At 45.6% G+C, this 17,915-nt stretch overlaps 1 protein-coding gene across 2 annotated transcripts in view; it reads left to right on the forward strand.

Moving 5' to 3' along the window:
* The window catches only part of EXTL3 (exostosin like glycosyltransferase 3), a 159,151-nt gene that overhangs the window by 38,593 nt on the left and 102,643 nt on the right, over nt 1-17,915 (forward strand). For both annotated transcript variants that reach the window (XM_058020364.1, XM_058020363.1), the window contains exon 2: nt 11,846-11,920. The gene's annotated coding sequence lies outside the window, so the exon portion shown is untranslated. The remainder of the gene's footprint in view (nt 1-11,845; nt 11,921-17,915) is intronic.

The following is a 17,915-nucleotide window of genomic DNA, read 5'->3' on the forward strand; positions in this document are numbered from 1 at the left end:
GCAAGGGGGACCAAGCATATATTTCATTAATTAATCCTCAAAACACCTTTTCCTTTCCTCCAGGAAGTTGTGGACAAACCTGAAAGCAGTTTCTAGTGTCCCTGGCATTCTGAGCAGGAAGTCTGAAATCTCTTGATTATGAGGGTATATAATAATATGCTTTGATTTACAGATGTTGCTGCACAAAAAGTGCTTGTGGGAATTCTCTGAATGGCCAAATCTGGGTGCTTTTGGCATCCTCAGTCTTTGAGCGCATCCATTTTCTGAACAAATCCTGAATTCTGCATCCTGGTCTGGACACAGGCATGGACAGCTGTTTTACAGACAAGGAGACAATTAATTATGTTTCAGTAGCATTTTAAGCCAAGTTCAGGGATTTCATTGGGTCAAGGGGCCTTGAAGTTCACAGCAAAAAAGGCAGAGGATGGTGGAGGCTGTTGCCTTATGGTCAATTATAGCCAGGTTGGAAACAGCAAGGGGGACAAAGCATATATTTCATTAATCTTGAAAACACCTTTTCCTTTCCTCCAGGAAGTTGTGGACAAACCTGAAAGCAGTTTCTAGTGTCCCTGGCATTGTGAGCAGGAAGTCTGAGATCTCTTGATTATGAGGGTGGAAAATAATATGCTTTGATTTACAGATGTTGCTGCACAAAAAGTGCTTCTGGGAATTCTCTGAATGGCCAAATCTGGGTGCTTTTGGCATCCTCAGTCTTTGAGTGCATCCATTTTCTGAACAAATCCTGAATTCTGCACACTTGACTGGACACAGGCATGGACAGCTGTTTTACACACAAGGAGACAATTAATTATGTTTCAGTAGCATTTTAAGCCCAAGTTCAGGGATTTCATTGGGTCAAGGGGCCTTGAAGTTCACAGCAAAAAAGGCAGAGGATGGTGGAGGCTGTTGCCTTATGGTCAATTATAGCCAGGTTGGAAACAGCAAGGGGGACAAAGCATATATTTCAATAATCTTCAAAACACCTTTTCCTTTCCTCCAGGAAGTTGTGGACAAACCTGAAAGCAGTTTCTAGTGTCCTAGCACTCTGAGCAGGATGTCTGGGATCTCTTGATTATGAGGGTATAAAATAAGATGCTTTGATTTACAGATGTTGCTGCACAAAAAGTGCTTCTGGGAATTCTCTGAATGGCCAAATCTGGGTGCTTTTAGCATCCTCAGTCTTTGAGTGCATCCATTTTCTGAACAAATTCTGAATTCTGCACACTGGTCTGGACACAGGCATGGACAGCTGTGTTACACACAAGGAGACAATTAATTATGTTTCAGTAGCATTTTAAGCCAAGTTCAGGGATTTCATTGGGTCAAGGGGCCTTGAAGTTCACAGCAAAAAAGGCAGAGGATGGTGGAGGCTGTTGCCTTATGGTCAATTAGAGCCAGGTTGGAAACAGCAAGGGGGACAAAGCATATATTTCATTAATCTTGAAAACACTTTTTCCTTTCCTCCAGGAAGTTATGGACAAACCTGAAAGCAGTTTGTAGTGTCCTAGCACGCTGAGCAGGAAGTCTGAGATCTCTTGATTATGAGGGTATATAATAATATGCTTTTATTTACAGGTGTTGCTGCACAAAAAGTGCTTCTGGGAATTCTCTGAATGGCAATATCTGGGTGCTTTTGGCATCCTCAGTCTTTGAGCCCATCCATTTTCTGAACAAATCCTGAGTTCTGCACACTGGTCTGGACACAGGCATGGACAGCTGTGTTACACACAAGCTGACAATTAATTATGTTTCAGTAGCATTTTAAGCCAAGTTCAGGGATTTCATTGGCCTTGAAGTTTTCAGTAAAAAAGACAGAGCATGGTTTGGTGGAGGCTGTTGTCTTGTGGCTGGAAACAGCACAGGGGACAAAGCATATTTCTCATTAATTAATCCTCAAAACACCTTTTCCTTTTCTCCAGGAAGTTGTGGACAAACCTGAAAGCATTTTCTAGTGCATTTTCAGGCATTGTGAGCCGGACGTCTGAGCAGCAGGCACAGAGGGGTGCAGCTGTGGTGGAGCTGCACCAGCAGCAGGAGCATTGCAGGTGTTTCTGAAGGGGTTTGAGGTATTTTCTCCTTTTGGGCACACCAGCTCTCGTGGTTATGGGCTGACTGACAGATCTGCAGAAGATTAGGAAGTGTTTTCACAAGCCCTGGAGGCTGTGGTCTGTCCTGGCTGTGTGGCTGAGCAGTTTGGGCAGTGCTCAGATTGAATCTGAGCTCAATTCTTGTTTGTGGGGTTCAGTTGCAATCTCGGTTTGCTGTGCAGCCACACTGTGCTTTCAGTGGGACAGGGAAGAGCAGAGACGTTGGGAGGATAGAAATCCACTTGTTTTGGTTGCAAGAGCTCCTGAATTTATGGTGTCAGCTGCTTTTCTGCTGAAGGTTAGGACAGCAGAAAGGAGACATTTAGGTGGAGACTTTTTTTTTCTACAGATCTGTGTGGTGATCAAGTTATTTTTTCCCCCTTTCTTTCTTGAGGTCTGCTTTATAACCAGCAGAGAACACCCCTTTCTGTAACACAGTTAATCTTTTCCCAACACCCCTTTCTGTAGCAGAGTTCATCTTTTCCCAACACCCCTTTCTGTAGCACAGTTAATCTTTTCCTAACACCCCTTTCTGTAGCACAGTTCACCTTTCCCTGGGCAGACATCTTGAAGCAATGTGATTTTCTGTGCTCCAGCAGTGCCTGCTGGCTGCAGAGAGAGCCAGCCCAGCTGGTCCAGGTGTGCTGGGAATTGCTGGTGGCCAGCACTGCTGAGTGAAAATGGCCAAACCTTGGCTGCTGGCTGGGTTTGTGCAAACTCCTCACAGTTGTAACTTCCTCCTGCTTGCAAGAAAGAAGAGCTGATGTGACAGCTGGATCTGATTTTACCTCGTGGTAGCAGGTATGAGGTTTGAAGAGTGTCTGTGACATTTTAGTGAGAGGCATTTTGGAGCGGTTCAGATATCAGTGAGGAAAGCTGAAATGCTTTGTTTCACTCTCCTGACCCTGGGAATATTGGCCAGTTTGTCAGCTGGGATCCATCTGCCAAGTGTGAAAAATGCCAATCACTTGTTTTTAAAATTTTTAAAAGTTTCATAGTAATAAAATAGTTATAAAAATAGGAATATAATTAGAGTAATAATAATTTGGACAGTTTGGATTAGGACAATATGAGACAACAAAAACAAAGAGTTATGGATGTCCGGGTACCTTTTCTGGGCAGCACAAGCCCGAAAAAGGACACACATTAACAAAGGATTAACCCTTAACAACAACAGCCTGTTGCACATTCACACACCTCATCCATGATGCATCAATTCCATTCAAACACAGGATTCTGTCTGCTCATCCTCAGCTTCTTCCTCTGAATCCTGACAGCGCCTTTGAGGTGGGAAGAAGTTAATTTTTCTGCTGATAAGAGGGCAATAAATTCTTTATTGCTGAAAGATTCAGGTGTCCTGTGGCTGCTGTCTGCTGTGAGTGCTTTCTTTAAAAAAAATATCCTACATAGCAGAGTTTCTATTTTAACATTTTGTTATAACCTAAAACTATATTTACCACACTACTTAAGAGAATGAATCCAGCATTACTTTCTAACACAACACAGATAATATTAATTTGAATATTTGCCAAAAGCCAATCATAAAATACTCATTTTTCACACAAGGAAAGGTCCAGCTGGATGGGATGATGTCCAGGTAGCAAAGGAGGGAATGAGACAGGCCATGGCTCCGTTTCCCGGTGATTTTTGTATCTGTGCTCAGATGTGCATTGCTGGAGGAAATCACACTGAAAACCACAGAGCTTTCTGTTTTAACTCCCTAACTTGAGCCTGGATCCTACAAAGCAAACCCTCCGAGCCTGTGAAGGGCTTTTTGTGCAGGAATAAAGCTCATTGTCAGCTGCCGTGTTCAGACCCTTGGGAAATTGTGACCATTGTCTGGGCTATTATTGCTTAATAAAAGCTTTGCATTTCCTCATTCAGAGCCTTGAAAATCTGGTTCTGTGCTTTTAAAAATAACTCAGCGTGAGCCACAATTGGGAGCATTCACAGAGGAAATTCTTCAGCCATTTAAAACAAAGTGAAGAGAGGAAAAAAAAAAAAAAGCTCTCCTTAAAGTGCTTTTACTTATCCATGAAGAGTGAGTGGTGAAGAGTGAGTGTGTCCCAGCCGTGCTTCCCCTGTCTGGATGGAGCACAGAGGCTCTGCTCCTGCTCCTGCTTGCTTCCAAAAACCCTCCAGGATTTTGGGTTCGGTGCTGTCCCAGCTGGGCACGCTGGATGAATCCTCTGGGGATGTTGGATTTGGATTTCTTGTGGATCAGCACCTCGGCACAGGTGAGACCTGCAGGCGCTGGTGGGGTTGATGCTCTCTCCTGTGCTTGATGCAGAAAAGGCAGGAAAATGTTTTTTCTTTCTTTGGCCGCACCAGAAAAAAGGTCATTTCAGGTAAAATGAGATGTGGTTACGTGCTGAAGGATGTGCAGGATTTTGGGCACCCACTCTGCAGGCTCTGTGGGGAAAGGGGCAGAGGAGGGGGTGCTGTGGGTTCATCACCCCAAAATTGGCTTCTCTGGAGTTTTTACTCTCCTCTGGAGTTTTCACTCTCCTGATTTGTGCTGGGAAATTATTACCCAGCACAGAAGCCCTGAACTATTTTGCAGATCTGCTTTGGACGTTTTGTTTCTTTCCCTGTGTGTGTTCTTGGGTTTATTTTCCTTCTGGTGTGGAAGTAATTATGTTACTTGTTTCTTAAGTTTTGGCTCCGACTAAGAGGAGGAATGTACTCAGGCTTTTTTATGTTGTGGTGGTGTTTTTTCTTTCCCCCGTGCACTTTCTGCTGTTAAAATATTCCGGACAGCAGTAGCTGCCCACGTAGAGCACACAAATGTGTGTTTAGTGGTTTGCAAGCCATGCTTGCTCTGGGTGTGCCCCGTTGTTGTGTTCAGTGCCAGCCTCTGCCCACACGATTGGCCATCGTTTATCATTGCCATCAAGCTGGGGAGATATAATTTACATTAGTAATTAGTGCTTTGTGCAGGCCAGAATTAGCTGCACCGGCTCTTCATTTGGAAAGAAGTTTTCTCTTGGTGCTGTGTGTCAAGGTGTGAGGTGGCGATGACACTTTGGCTACAGCAGGGTTGCTGTAGTGAAGATGGGATATTTTCTGGGTTTTATTTGTGATTGGGAATGAATTTCAGCAGAAAATGCCTCTTCCATGCCTCAGTTTCCCCACCTCAGTGTTCATTATCAGGGATTACTCTGCTCCTTTTTCCCATCTCCTGGATGGGCACAGGGATGGTGGGGACACGACTCAGCCCTGCAGCAGCTGAATTCTGTCACACCATTGTGTAGTTTGGTGTTGCTGGAAATGTTATAGGTCATGTGTTGCACCATTACAATTATTTCCATGCCAATGTTTGGAGATCTGCTGTGCCCACATGATTGGCCATCGTTTATCATTGCCATCAAGCTGGGGAGATATAATTTACATTGGTAATTAGTGCTTTGTGCAGGCCAGAATTAGCTGCACTGGCTCTTCATTTGGAAAGAAGTTTTCTCTTGGAGCTGTGTGTCAAGGTGTGAGGAGGGGATGACACTTTGGCTACAGCAGTTGCCAAAGATGCTTGGTAGTGAAGATGGGATATTGTCTGGGTTTTATTTCTGATTGGGAATGAATTACAGCAGAAAATGCCTCTTCCATGCCTCAGTTTCCCCACCTCAGTGTTCATTATCAGGGATTACTCTGCTCCTTTTTCCCATCTCCTGGATGGGCGCAGGGATGTGTGGGGACAAGACTCAGCCCTGCAGCAGCTGAATTCTGTCACACCATTGTGTAGTTTGGTGTTGCTGGAAATGTTACAGGTCATGTGCACCGTGAAAATGATTTCCATGCCTGTGTTTGGAGAATCTGCTGTGCCCACTTTCGTTTCTATCCACATGACTGATCCAGGGTCATGTGTTAAGAACATAACTGCTTTTAATTTATTATTTTTTTTAAACCATTGGTGTCTAAATGCATCTAATAGAAATGCAGACTGGAGCTCTTTAATGAGGCGTAAGTCAATCCTGGCTCTCTTTTTTTATAAGACAAAACCACCTCACACACTGGCTTCTTTTTCTATGGACTTCTGCTTTGCATTTCTACACATTCATCATAGCATGAAGCCTCTGACAAAAGGAAATAAGAAAAGGCTGTTTAAGAGACGTTTTGCTGTGCTTAAACCTGAACCTTTGCAAAGGGAAAACCCCGGGCTTCAGCAAGTGAGGCTGTGTGATGACAGGAAGGAGAAATAAAAATGATAATGCTGAATAAGTTTAGCGTAGTTGTTAATTGTACAGCAAAGGAGGAGCTCTCAGGAAGGGAAATATTTCCAGTTTTGCTCCTTGCCTTTGCAAAATCACAAAATTCAGGTGATGATTGGAAGTTTTTGCCACCAAAAAATCTTCATTTGCTGGCTAAGGCAGTGGTCAAGGCCATGAGCAGCAGCATTTGAGTAGTGTGTGGCTGTCTGTGATTTTGGGGGCTTTGGGAGGAAATGGCTTTGCTGCAGGAGCAGCAGTGAAATAAAAATGATAATGCTGAGTAAGTTTAGTGTAGCTGTGCAGCAAAGGAGGAGGTCTCAGGAAGGGAAATATTTCCAGTTTTGCTTCTTGCCTTTGCAAAATCACAAAATTCAAGTGATGGTTGGATGTTTTTTGCCACCAAAAAAAAAAATCTTCATTTGCTGGTTTAGCCAGTGGTCAAGGCCATGAGCAGCAGCATTTGGGTTGTCTGATTTTGGGAATTTGGGAGGAAATGGCTTTGCTGCAGGAACAGCAGAGAAATAAAAATTATAATGCTGAGTAAGTTTAGTGTAGTTGTGAATTGTACAGCAAAGAACAGGAGCTCTCAGGAAGGGAAATATTTCCAGTTTTGCTCCTTGCCTTTGCAAAACTGCAAAATCGCAAAATTCAAGTGATGGCTGGAAGTCTTTTGCCACCAAAAAATCTTCATTTGCTGGTTAAGGCAGTGGTCAAGGCCATGAGCAGCAGCTTTTGGGTGGAGGCTGGGGGTGTGTGGCTGTCTCTGAGTTTGGGGGCTTTGGGAGGCAATGGGGTGTATGTGGGGTGTGTGGCTGTCTCTGAGTTTGGGGGCTTTGGGAGGCAATTGGGGGTGTGTGGCTGTCTGATTTTGGGGCTTTGGGAGGCAATGGGGTGTATGTGGGGTGTGTGGCTGTCTGTGATTTTGGGGCTTTGGAAGGCAATGTGGGGTGTGTGGCTGTCTGTGATTTTGGGGCTTTGGGAGGCAGTGGGGGGTGTGTGGCTGTCTCTGATTTTGGGGCTTTGGGAGGCAATGGGGGGTGTGTGGCTGTCTCTGATTTTGGGAGCTTTGGGAGGCAGTGGGGGGTGTGTGGCTGTCTCTGATTTTGGGGCTTTGGGAGGCAATGGGGTGTATGGGGGGTGTGTGGCTGTCTCTGAGTTTGGGGGCTTTGGGAGGCAATGGGGGGTTTGTGTGGCTGTCTCTGATTTTGGGGGCTTTGGGAGGCAATGGGGTGTATGGGGGGTGTGTGGCTGTCTGATTTTGGGGGCTTTGGGAGGCAATGGGGGGTGTGTGGCTGTCTCTGAGTTTGGGGGCTTTGGGAGGCAATGGGGTGTATGGGGGTGTGTGGCTGTCTGATTTTGGGGGCTTTGGGAGGCAATGGGGGGTGTGTGGCTGTCTCTGATTTTGGGGCTTTGGGAGGCAATGGGGTGTATGGGGGGTGTGTGGCTGTCTCTGAGTTTGGGGGCTTTGGGAGGCAATGGGGGGTTTGTGTGGCTGTCTCTGATTTTGGGGGCTTTGGGAGGCAATGGGGGGTGTGTGGCTGTCTCTGAGTTTGGGGGCTTTGGGAGGCAATGGGGGATGTGTGGCTGTCTCTGATTTTGGGGGCTTTGGGAGGCAATGGGGGGTGTGTGGCTGTCTCTGAGTTTGGGGGCTTTGGGAGGCAATGGGGGGTGTGTGGCTGTCTCTGAGTTTGGGGGCTTTGGGAGGCAATGGGGGGTGTGTGGGGTGTGTGGCTGTCTGTGATTTTGGGGCTTTGGGAGGCAATGGCTTTGCTGCAGGCACAGCTCAGCTGTGGCTGTGGTTTGGCAGCTGAAGTCAGAGCACGCTGTGAAATCAGACTCGGCTCACACGTGGCTGTGAGATCCTCAGTGGTTCTGGCACTGACAGCGCCCAGCCTCGCACGGCTGCTCCAGAGTGGGGGAAAAAAGGAGATTTGCTGGGTTTGGAACAGCCCCATCCTTTTCTCATGGGTTGGTCCTGCATGGTCAGTGTGGTGACAAGGCCCAAGTTGGGGTCCCGGGCTCCTTTTGCTAGAGAGGACCCCAAACTTGCTTCACCAGGTTTATGGAGGAAGAGAAGGAAGAGAAGGGAGCCTTAGCAACTCCAGGCTGTGATCCAGGACCGAAAGCCAGAGGTTCTCAGGATCTCGGTGGGTCACAGTGACCCCAAGATGAGTTAGAAAGTCTCTTTTCCCAGCCTGGTGGTGGAACAAGGAGTCAGAGCTCTTCATTTCTCATTCTCAAGGTTGTTTATTGTTCCTTATCTATAAAATTCTTTCTCCTGTCCAGCTGAGGTCCATCCAGCAGGTCAGACAGAGGCACTCTGCCTGCCCCCAGGGCAGTGTTATCTTTTTATATTAAAAACCACGTGTACATTATTTACAATAACTTCCCAATACCTATCACCTATGTTAGACAGTGAGCTTCTACCTTAAACCCATCCAAAAGTGCCACCATCACAGCAGAAGATGGAGGCCAAGAAGAAGAAGAAGGAGAAAGGCTGGACATGCCCAGATCCCTCAATCTTGCCCCCCGAACCCCCATTCTAAAAACCCCAATATCTATTTTTCACCTTGTGATAACTTCACTATCATTCTACTTAAACTGTTGTGGCTTGAGGATCCTCGTATAAGGTTGGTAATTTTTTCCATGGGTCATAATCAAAACCACAGGTACTTTGGGCTCTGTGCCAGGGTCTCTGAGCCCCCTGGCAGGGGTCTGGGTAATCCAGGACAGCCAGAGGGATGTCCTGAGGTTTTGTGTATAGAACAATAGATCTGTAAGACAGAACATGAAGAAGATGTTGATGAATTTTCTGAAATGCTGGCCCATGAGAAAAGTTTCTGAGAGAAAGTAGTCAGAGAGTCAGAGCTGTGATTTTTAATTTAAAAAATTTCTTTCTTTCTACAGGCAGTCAGACTTTCAGATTTAGCAAGGCTTTGCATACTGACAGGCTGCACGCTGACTCGCAGTCACACAGGAGCACAGGGATAAATTATTTAATTACAGACACCCAAAGAAGTGAACCAGGCGCCCACTGGGCTGTGTCGTCCCTCTGCTCCCCCACTTTGCAGGGTTTCTTGCTGGCTGATTCCCAAAATGCAGCTGTCTGCAGCAGTGGTCTCACGGTTATTAATGCTAATTAGCAGGGTTCTGCTCTGTGAGTGTTCCTGCACACACACACACAAAGTGCTCTCAGCTCCTCGCCTAACGAGCGTGTGCTCACCCCCGTTGTTAATTAGCAGCATCCCTCCACGGACCTGTGCTCCTCCTGGGCATGGGGGTTTGGTGTGGAGCTGCCTGTGGTGGTCAGAGCCAGTCCTTGCCATTAGAACCTTGTTTTAATCAGTGCTGACAAAAATCCTGGCTGGGTCTGTGCTCCAGCTAGGGGTCAGGTTTTAAGAGTTGTTCAGGAAGCTTTGATGCTACAGGAACATGGTGCTCCTTGTGCTGACAACAGTTTTGTGTCTCTGCCTCTTAATAACCACCCTGTAGTAACACCTTCTTCCTTGATCTGCAAAACAGCTCAATTCTGAGAAGAAATTTCCTCCTGAAAATGTGGAAGTGCAGTTTGTTCTTGGCAAATCCAGCTGGGGCTTTATTATGGCTCTGATTTAATGTCCTTGGTGATGGAATGCTCCTGTTGTGGGGGAAACATCTCTGAGAGGTGATTCTCTCTACAGGACAACATTCCACTCCTATTTTTTTTAACGCTGAAGGCAATAGAAAGGGAAGAAGCTGGTAAATAATATGACTATAAATGAGAACCAAATTATACTTTAATTTTTATGGATGTTCATGATAGAAAAGCAACGTGAGATCAGGAGGTCTTTCCAGAAGAGGAGGGCTGCTCTTAAATATCTCTGCTTTGTCCCTGGGTTTATGTGTTCAGTATCATCCAGAAAACTCTTGGTTTTGCATTTGACTGTAATTTGCATTTAGATTGGCTGCCTGAAGGGAGTCTCTTGCAGGGGAGATGGGGCTGTGTGGCTCCAGTCTCTCGCAGATCTGGCTGGAAGTAATGGCATTTACATAAAAACCATTAGCTCTGTTATTGATAAACATGAAGGGCATCAATTTCATTTAATTTTTTGATGAAGAGCTTTTAATATAAGCACACAATAGCACTGAGGTAGTAACATTCCTGTCCCCCCATCCCTCTGCACTGACCTCTTGTTTTAAGGGCAAGCTTTGATTGGGATTTTGTTGGTGGAGAGATGGGAAGTTATTTCTATTCCAATTTACTGGAGTAGCCAGTTGCTGTGCTACATTGTGGGGAATTATTTAATGCTCATTTGAAGAGGTGTCTCTATTAATTGAACGGGGATTTAATGTCTCCCCGAAGCACAGTTGGTCTGTGTGTGATGTACACCAACACGTACTGCTGGCAATTCTGTGGATAATCTTTTCCTTAATCAAAATGGGTTTAAGCAGAACTTCAGTGGCGCCTCATTAAGGGGATAAAGTGTGTTGAAACAACAAATATATTAAAGGGAACTTCTTTGGTGCGCTCCAGATCAGAGCCCATGCAACCCTCCAGCACCGTGGCTGCACAAACATTTGTTCCCCTGCGTGTGTAATGGTGCTTTGGGGACCAGGAGTGTCACAGAGAGCTGTGATTCACTGCCTCTGGAGCCACCGGCTTTGGGAAGCTCTGCTGCTGCTCTCGTGTATAAATACTCTGCTTTCCTCCTGGGCTGCCTCGGGTCTGACCTCAGCAGCCTCCAGAGGCAGCCGGTGCTGCAGTTGTTTCCAAGCATCGCAGCGTTTGCTTGCTGAGAGCTTTGCAGGTGCTGTCAGTGCCTGACCTCAGAGCTGGGGAGGTGAGGGCGCCTGGTTTGCATTGATTACCTGGCCTGCTTCTTTGTCAGGACCTAGGACATCCCTCTGGCTGTCCTGGATTACCCAGACCCCTGCCAGGGGGCTCTGAGACCCTGGCACAGAGCCCAAAATGCCCCTGTGGTTTTGATTATGACCCATGGAGCAAATTACCAACCTTATATGAAGATCAGCAAGCCACGACAAATCAAATAGAATGATAGTGAATTTATCACAAGGTGAAAAAGTAGATTTTTGGGGTTTTTAGAATGGGGCGCAAAATGGAGGGATCTGGGCATGTCCAGCCTTTCTCCTTCTTCTTCTTGGCCTCCATCTTCTGCTGTGATGGTGGCACTTTTGGATGGGTTCAGAGTAGAAGCTCACTGTCTAACATAGGTGATAGGTATTGGGAAGTCATTGTAAATATTGTACACGTGCTTTTTAGTATAAAAAGATAACACCACCCTGGGGGCAGGCAGGGTGCCTGGAACTGTCCTGCTGGACAGACCTCAGCTGGACAGGAGAACGAATTTTATAGATAAGACACAATAAACAACCTTGAGACTGAGAAATGAAGAGCCCTGACTCCTTCTTCAAGTGCTGGGCTGGGAAAAGAGACTTTGGAACTTTTCTCGGGGTCACTCTGACAAGCTAGAGATCCTGGCACTTCTTGATGTAAAAAATCTGTTGAAATTTTTTGGTCACTTTATATTTACAGCTCTTTTCCCTCTCTAACAGGCTCCAGACAGATGAGTAGAGAGCTGGCTGCAGAAGAGGGACAGATTCCAGCTTGCCAGCTGCTCACCGTGTACAGTGAGTACCTTCATATTTCAGGAATAAAACTTTCTGTGGTGCCTGATGTCAGCCTCAGATTGCCTCCACTGGGGCACAGCATTAAGTCTGCATGCTTGGACAGTGTTTTCCTGAAAGTACAATCTTCCTTGGCTTAACTCTTGTTTTGGGAGAAGCTGTGCTCCAGTTTTACCTGAAGTGGCAAATTGTGTCCTCATCCCACTTGCAGTGGCAGAGCAGAGAACTGCTGCAGTTCTGCCCAGGGCTGTGGGGAATCAGCTCTAAAGGTGTCACCCGAGGCTTCCTGTGTGGATCAGGAGTGGAAATGCTCCCCAGAGCTCTCCCAGCCTTGCTGGAGGTGCTGGAGCTGAGTGAGGAGAGTGGATGAGGTTCCTGCCACGGCACATGCCGGGGTTGCTCATAAATGAGTGCTATGAAATCAGCCAAATGAGGCTTGGCTGGGCTGGTGGGTGGAAAACAGCAGGAATAAACCACTGGAAAGCATTGCCCAGTCCATGGTAAGGATGGCAGGTTTGCCCTGAAAGTGGAGGAGAAAATCTTTATTTCATGGGGAATTTTTACACATTAAAATGCCTTGCACGCGTGTTAATGGGCTGTAATAACGAGCCTGTGCTTTATGAGGTGTCTGCAAACATCTTAGAACTCGCAACCGTGAGGGAGTAAATACTCCAGCTAGTAAATTCTGAGTAATTGGAATGTCTTGGCCCATGTGGGGTGGCCAGACTGAAATAGGGAATTGCCTCTGAAAGGCAGGAGGATGCTCTAGCACAGGCTGTAAAATGCAGGTGAGTGTGGGAGCTGCAGGAATTGAGTTTATTGTGACAGTCCTGGCAGGTGATTCCCTAAGGATCGTGTGGGATGATGAATCTTGAAACTGAAAGTGTTTGTTAACAAAAGTCAGGGATGAAATAACGCATTGAGGGACTGGGTTGTGTCCTCAGGTTGGTGTGGATGTACCCAGGGAGGAGGGCAGAGAATTCCTGTGCTTTATTTGTGGCTTCCTCATTTCTCCCATACCCAGCCAGTACATGCAGGGGGTCCTGGGCTCAGGTGTCTATTCCTGTGTAATACAGCATTTCTGTACTTCTGGATCCAGGAAATGTTTGTGCTCTGCCAAACACAGCAGGGACTCCCCTCAGCTGGAGCACAGCTCCTGTGAAAAAATTCCACAGTGAATAACAGGAGTGGGAGCAGCACTGGGGGCACGTGAAGGACAAACCAGGCTGGTATTGACCAACACTGTGCCAAGGTCCTCATCGACAGCTCCGATCCCAGGCTGTGCTCTGAGCCAGAGCTGCTGACTCGAGGAGCTGCACTCAGTCAATACCATTGAATTCTCCTTCTCTTTTGCATGTCTTAAGGAGGAGGGAGTCTCAGGCTGACAGCTGTGCAGTCTGCACAAGGCCAGGGCTGCACAGCTTTCCCCCAGTGCCAGGATCTCTAGCTTTCAGAGTGACCCCGAGAAAAGTTCCAAAGTCTCTTTTCCCAGCCCAGCACTTGAAGAAGGAGTCAGGGCTCTTCATTTCTCAGTCTCAAGGTTGTTTATTGTTTCTTATCTATAAAATTCTTTCTCCTGTCCAGCTGAGGTCCATCCAGCAGGACAGTTCCAGCCACTCTGCCTGCCCCCAGAGCAGTGTTATCTTTTTATACTAAAAACTACATGTACAATATTTACAATGACTATCCAATACCTATCACCTATGTTAGACAGTGAGCTTCTGCTCTGAACCAATCCAAAAGTGGCACCATCACAGCAGAAGATGGAGGCCAAGGAGAAGGAGAAAGGCTGGACATGCCCAGATCCCTCCATCTTGCCCCCTGAACCCCCATACCAAAAACCCCAAAAATCTGCTTTTCCACCCCATGATAACTTCACTATCATTCTGCCTAAAATGTTGTGGCTTGCTGAACTTCATATAAAGTTGGTAATTTTTTCCATGGGTCACAAAGAAACCCACAGGTGTTTTGGGCTCTGTGCCAGGGTCTCTGAGCCCTCTGGCAGGGGTTTGGCCATCCTGGACAGCCAGGGGGATGTTCTGGGTTCCCACACCCCAGGACATCATTTGGCCTGTGCAACATTTATTGCCCTGCTGTGGTGTGCAGCAGGTTCAGCATTGACCTTCAGGAGCCATTCTGGGTTAGTGGGGCTGGTGCCCAGAGGAGTGAATGCAGGAGACAAGGATTTCATGTTTGGAGTCCTTTTTAGGGTGGAAGACTGTGATTAAAGCAAGGAGTATGGATTGAGGTCAGTAGGAGATATCTAGCTGAGGGAAGGGCAGGGAGCTGGAATAGAGGAGATGCTGGAAACAGTCTGTGATTGCCATGGAGCAGAATGGCAAAATAACCTGTGTCAGGGGACTCCTCAACCAGTCATTCTTATGCAAAACCCTCTCCATGACACTAAATACGTAAATAACTGCATTAGGCCTGGAATCTAAAAATACTTTTGAGACAACTCATCTTCAAACACCTCCTGAGACTTCCTGGCTTGGCAGCAAAGCCGGGTTCTGCAGGAGTTTTGTAGCAGGTCCCTTCCTGTGAGGATGTGGCACCATCCCCGCGAGCGTCGGTGTGGGTCTGATGCCTCCTGTGCTTCACAGAGGGCTCTGCTCACCGTGGAGAGGGGCTGGGGGACAGAGAGCACTGGGGCACGGCAGGGAGGGTTGGTGCTGCCTGTCCAGGTGGAATCCCTGCTCGCAGCTGCTGCTCCCCTCAGAGGATGCTGGAGACTTTTTAAAAACTCAGGACGTGGCAAACGAACACCTGAGCTGGGTGAGGCTGGGCTGGGTCTGTCCTGCCTCCAGCCATGGCCAGCAGGAATGTCCTTCGTGTCCCATCAGTTTATTCAGCTCTTGTGCTTTTTCAGCCTCTGTCCAGGCATTTCAAAGTTTAACTTTGTGTGGTAAGTTATTTCTTTTTGGTAACTGCACCTACTGCCAGCTCATGTCATTGTCATTTGCATTAAAATTCTGTAAATCCCTACTCGTGTCCCATGTCAAAGGACTATTTTCCAGACTAAAATGTCCCAATTGATTCAATGGTTCTTACAGAGATGCTTCATGTTTTTTAACCATCTTTACTATAATATTCACTGTTTGCAATTTTTGGTCATTTTTTCTGCTCTTGAGTGTTCTTATTAGCAAATTGAAAGAACCTTTGGGTTTTTGAGGTCCTGTCCTTTTGCTGCAGTTCTCTGTATATTTAGCCATAGAAAAGGAAACAGGAATTTTGATGCTCCATGTAATAATAACCCATAGATTTATTTATTTCTAAAAAGCAGAGATTTGTGTGTCTAATCTAAAAACTCTGTCAGAAAAGCTGTGAATAAACCTGATAGCATTGCAGTGCACTGAGTCACTGGAACAATACATTGTTAACAAGGAGCCCTGGCAGGGCTGTGTGGCTTTTTGCTAAAGCTGTCAGCCAGGATATGGGATGCATCTTTGTATCCTGCAGCAATTTTGTGAAACTAAATGGCTGCTGGTGTCTACTGCATCTTCTAAATGGTGACAGGAATCATTCTGGGTGTTAAACGCTCTGCCCCTCTGCATTGGTTAAGAAATTGTATCCAAATGGAGAATTGGTCTTATTTAGGTAAATATAAATCAGTCATCCAACAGGTGCTGGTTCTGCAAGGGCAGGGCCTGGCTCTCCATCTCCTCTGCTCTGCATCAATGATATTTATTTTATTAGTGGCTTCCAGAAAGCAGAACTGGAACGTGATGTGATTAAAGTGTTAACACCAGGGCTGCAGTCCCAGGGGCTGACAAGTCTGTGGTTTTCTCTATCTGCCCTGACTCACATCCGTGGCTTTTGTGCTGCCCTGAGGTGAGTCAGGGCTCCCCAGGGCTGATTAAAGCCCTGCCCTGTGGGCAGCCTGGGAAACCTGGGCCTTGTTCAGCTGAGAACTCTTGGATGTTTTCCCCAGTGCTGAATCACAGCTCCTGGACCGTCCAGGGCAGTTTTTTTTCCCAGTGTTCAGCTTTATCTTCCACCACTGTGCTTTTCTTCTTTCCTCTCTGCTGCCTTTAGCCCCAGAAAGCTCCCAGCTCTGTCTGTGCTCCGCTGTGGCTTCTGTTCTGCACAGGGAACCCAAGGAGCACAAGGACCAAATCCTTGTGGCAGTTCTCTCCCAAAGCAGCTGATTTCTGCAGCACAATCAGTTCATTGCACAGATCTGATCAATAAAACACCAAAGGCTCCCCAAAGCCTCACCTGGCCTGCCAAGATGTGTCACCTGTGCCTCAACCAGCTGGGGAGTCCTGCTGGACAGGGGACACCATAAGGAGGAGAGAGGGAGAGAAACACATCCAGAAACTCTAGGGTGATTTTCTACCACTCCTCAGGGTGTCCCAGCCCCTGCTCGTGGGTGAAGGATGGAGGTTTTTTAGTATTTCTTCCCTTCATATCTATATCTATATATCTATATATATCTATATCTATGTCTATGTCTATGTCTATGTCTTTGTATTTATTTATATCTATATCTAATATCTATATAATCTATATCTATATTTGTATTTATTTATATTTATATTTATATATTTATCTCTCTATATCTATCTATCTATCTATCTATCTATCTATCTATCTCTGTAATATCTAATCATCTATATCTATATCTATATTTGTATTTATTTATATTTATGTCTATATCTATCTATATCTATAATATCTAATCATCTATATCTATATCTATATTTGTATCTAATATCTATATAATCTATATCTATATTTGTATATATTTATATTTATATTTATATTTATATCTATCTCTATCTCTCTATATCTATAATATCTAATCATCTATATCTATATCTAATATCTATATTTGTATTTATTTATATTTATATCTATATCTATCTAACTATATCTATAATATCTAATCATCTATATCTATATTTGTATTTATTTATATTTATATCTATCTCTATCTCTATCTATATTTATAATATCTAATAATCTATATCTATATCTAATATCTGCATAATCTATATATTTGTATTTATCTCTATCTCTATCTATATCTCTATCTATATCTCTATCTATATCTCTATCTCTATCTATATCTATATCTATATCTATATCTATATCTATATCTATATCTATATCTATATCTATATCTATATCTATATCATTTGTATCTATACACAAATACATAAATTTATATTAATGGCCCTTTCTTTTCCTCTCCTGTATGTGAGGTTGCACACAGCCAGCCTACTGTAATAATTTCAGCTGTAGTTTAGTAAGGTAGTAAATTGAGAGTAATTTTTAATCTGCTTGGGAGAAAAACAGCTTAATTGGCTGTTTCTCCTGGTGGTTCCAGCATTATTTTTGGCCTTAGAGGGTATAAATGCAGCAGACATTGATCTCCCTGAATGAGGGGTCAGCTCTTCCTGGACAGCACTGGAACACTGCATCTATTTATTTATATTTCACCTTTTTTAGTACATAATACAGCCAGTGTGGAAAGGGCCCGTAAAATGCTGAGCTGTGTGGTGGAATTTTGCTCTGTCCAAGTAAATCTCTTGTGATGAGAGACTCTGTGAAGGGGAAACCTCCTGGATGAGCTTGGAGCAAGGGGAGGTTTGGAGACATCCCTGCAGCCACGCCGGGGAGGGGGAGCTGGGAGAATCCAGCCCCTTGTGCCACCACCCAGGGGACTTTTCCATGCAAAGCAGCCATTGAAGCTGGAGCAGAGCAGTGTGGGACAATGTGTGACAGGGGGCTGGAACAGGCTGCCTTTGTGGCACATCACAAAGCCAGCACTGTGTGCTGCAGTGCTGCTGCTTGCTGAGCCTGGAATGGCAGCCTGCCTTCTGCTCTCCTCCCTTCCCTCCAGGAGCTGCTTCACGTTTGGGGAGAATAAGGCACCGTTTGTGTGTTTATTTCGTTTCTGCTCCCAGTGCTTGGATCACACGCGGGGTCAGAGGGAAGGAGCTCAAGTGAGGTGAAAGCCATCAGGTTGATGTTAGCGCAGGGCTGCAATTCT

Source organism: Melospiza georgiana, chromosome 3 (genome assembly GCF_028018845.1).
Source record: "Melospiza georgiana isolate bMelGeo1 chromosome 3, bMelGeo1.pri, whole genome shotgun sequence".
Lineage (NCBI taxonomy): Eukaryota > Metazoa > Chordata > Aves > Passeriformes > Passerellidae > Melospiza > Melospiza georgiana.